The sequence below is a fragment of the Oncorhynchus clarkii genome, chromosome 9 (genome assembly GCF_045791955.1).
Source record: "Oncorhynchus clarkii lewisi isolate Uvic-CL-2024 chromosome 9, UVic_Ocla_1.0, whole genome shotgun sequence".
Taxonomy (NCBI): Eukaryota; Metazoa; Chordata; class Actinopteri; order Salmoniformes; family Salmonidae; genus Oncorhynchus; species Oncorhynchus clarkii.
In genome coordinates, this window is record NC_092155.1 from 26,155,691 (window position 1) to 26,158,920 (window position 3,230).

Consider the following 3,230-nt stretch of genomic DNA (forward strand, 5'->3'; position numbering starts at 1 on the left):
TCTTCTAACTATGAAATAAATGCTTAGTGACAGTACAAAAGTGGTCTTGTTTAAATTCTGATAAATGATTTAGTATTTTTTTTCATGTTGAGAGGAGCTGCGAAGTTCGATCTTGTCTTGATGAAAAGAGAATGTGATGCTTCGCTCCCAATGCAAATTAGATTTCAAATTTCACATACTGCATCTCAGATGAGAAAGGCATACGATGCGGGACAACCAGAGCTGTCACGGGGTGCACAGGAATTGATGTTGCACAGTTCACAGAGCGATCTGTACACAAAAATGTTGGTCAGAATGGTCCAGAACCATTTTAACGTTCCGTGTCACTCCCTACTGTGTATTCCAGGGCAGCCAAAGTGTTCTTGAGCTCTTGACCCGTCTGGAGATGGGACAGAGTGTGTTGGGGCCAGTCTGCTCGGACTGTGCCCAGTCCCTCAACAACCAACCTGCCCGCCACACTGAGAGGAGGGAGTATGACAATGCAGAGGAAATGTACGAGAGAGCCCCGGATATCAGGATGAGAGCCCTGTCCCCTGACCACTCCTCCCTGGCCTACACCCCCAAACCCCTGAGAATGCTCTACAAACACAGGGTAGGTTGAGGAGATGGGATGTTTCTAACCAAGCCACCACAGGGCTGTTGCATATAATCCCATTAAACCAAGTCCTAGACCAGGAGAAGTTCACTCTTTTTACAACCAATTCTGTATTTTGGATGTAAATGACATGTTATAGATGCGTGGGGACACAAAAAACATGAACAAAGGCTCCCAAAACGTATGTCCTCTTAGAAATGGAAACACTCTCATTGTTGTGATGAAGGTTTTTAGATTTTGTACATATGAAATTGTGTCTTTCTGCACTTTATCTGCAAAGTTATATTCCATTTTGTGCGAATTGAGCGGTTTTCCCTATCCAGCTGTTCTATTCTCCGTGTAGCCTGCTGCTAGAATGGACAGAGGTATCACTTCTAAAGTTTTGATTGACAGGATTTCTTGTATACAACATCTAAAGATCTGCATCCCTAATACTGAGAGCTTTGCCGTTTCTAAAGGACGTATTTGGGTATTATTGGAGCCTTTGTTCATGTTTATCCACGGCCCCATAATGCAGAACGAGCAATGAGGAAGTGTATCGCTGGTGGGGAAAGTTTCTCTAAACCAAGGGAAATCGCAAAAGTTTTCTCTTCTATAACGTTGCTGTTTTGAAAGTTAGCTTAGGGACCTTGAATTCTTATTCCTCACTCAACTCAAATTCTATTGGGTTGTAGGTTGTGTAATCCTGATTTGTGACGCTGACAGAGGATATGTGTGATGTCCAGGGGAAGCTGGAAAAGGCTGCTCCTGTATGAGCTGGCTCTGGACATCAGGGAGAAGAGTTTTGGACTTAAACACCCCAGTATGGCCACAGTATTGGTCAACCTGGCTGTATTCTACAGCAAACTGGTGAGAGGACCAATACTGCTTACAGTTCACTGCATACCAGATTGGAGTTTAAAAATCCTTTCAAATAGATGATCGTTTGGTTGAGTCTGCCTGGAGTGCCAGATGTGTGGGGGTTGCAGTTTTGGGACTCTTCTATTGGTTTATTAAGCCAGGCAAGCTGGAATGGGCACAAACGTGTTTGAAATGATTTTTCATATATTTGAACCCCTGGTCTGCTGCATGCATACTAGGGACAGCTGTGTGTGGTTTGATTTTAATTGGATTCCCAGCTTAATTAGATTTCAAATGGAAATTTCGAGTGTTTCTCCCATATTCTGTCTGTGTGTTATTGTGTCTGACAGAAGAAGCACTTCCTCATCCTCATTGTGCAGTATGGGGGTGCCGAAAACATGAACAAAGACTACAAAAAGACCCAAATATATACTTTTAGAAACTGAAACGCTCTCAGTATAGTGATGCAGGTCTTTTGATGTAGTACACATTCCAGACTTTATCCTCAATGTTATTTTCAATTTTGTGCTACTAGAGCGGTTACACACACACACACACACACACAGTGTTATTGGTAATATACATGCAATACTATGAGCTGAACATCGTCATCAACCTTGTTTTGTCTCTGTCCATCCTCCTCCCTCTCTTTTCCCCAGCTATGAGGAAGGGGACTTTGAGAAAGAAGCAAAGTTCTACAAGTGAGCCATGGAGATCGGAGGCGGAGCCTTCTCTGGTGTGTGGGAAGGCCCCGTCTTGATACTCATCCAGTGGAGACACGTTTAGCCTGCGAGGGCCCACCCCTCTCCCACACGCCCCCAGGTGACCCCTCCCTCTACCACGCCTCCCAAGAACACAGGTGGTGGATCTCAATTTATGTGTCCATTTCCTTGTGTCCTTCCAGAAATGCATTGGTTGAGAAGGGTGAAGATCATAGGCGCCAGATTCCCCCCCGCCTCTCTCTCTCCCCCACCAGTTTTATGACGGTCATAAATACCTTGTAGAATCTCTGCCTTTGTGTTTGGCAGGATTGAGGGGAAAGAAGCCTCTTCTTTGTCACAAGGAGATTCCTCCCGCCAATACGGTAACATAAAAAGATTGAATAATGGAACAATATTTCTGTAATCCAAGCAGTTGGAATGGTCCATGGGTACTTAACTTTCGACAGGATTGTTCTTTATGTTGTTATACTGTCCTATCTCTGAATGTGTATATTTCCCAGTTGTCAGAGTTATATCCAAATGTTGGAACTTATGTGATTAAATATGAAACTATTTGTGAGAAGATGAAATGTGATGTTAGCCTTGTAAATGAGAGTATTGTTTTTCATATAAAGCCTTAACTAGTCATTGACCACACCCACGTGTGCACAGACATTACGTCGGCGTTATGGAACGCCTCCTTTTCCCAGAGAGTATAAAACCCACTTCTAAGAACATTTACAAAGACCAGAAAGTGTGAAGCGGTGGCTACATGGCTGAGAAATTGTTTAAAACTAGAGACCAAGCAGGCGGACAGTGTGAACTGGACGTCACAAATAGTTGGAATCGATTAGACCAAAACACAGCGGGTTGCTGCTGGTGTGGAAAGTGGTCTTAGCTGTACCCAGAAGATGAAGACTACACAGGAACATTCAGTCTGCAGCTGTTTAGGTACTTTAGTCTAGTAAACAGGAGTGGTACTCTTAAAGATCCATTCTAAATGACCATTGGTACGTCTGACGTACACATTATAACAGAGCTACAACTATGAAAGATTTTGATCTCTGGTGGACAAACCAGAGACTTTCTGTTGA

The 3,230-nt window shown here is 43.4% G+C and overlaps 1 pseudogene; it reads left to right on the plus strand.

The window, feature by feature from the left end:
* The first annotated feature begins 205 nt into the window (after positions 1 to 205).
* Positions 206 to 2,379, plus strand: LOC139417517 (nephrocystin-3-like; annotated as a pseudogene).
* The last annotated feature ends 851 nt before the right edge of the window (positions 2,380 to 3,230 follow it).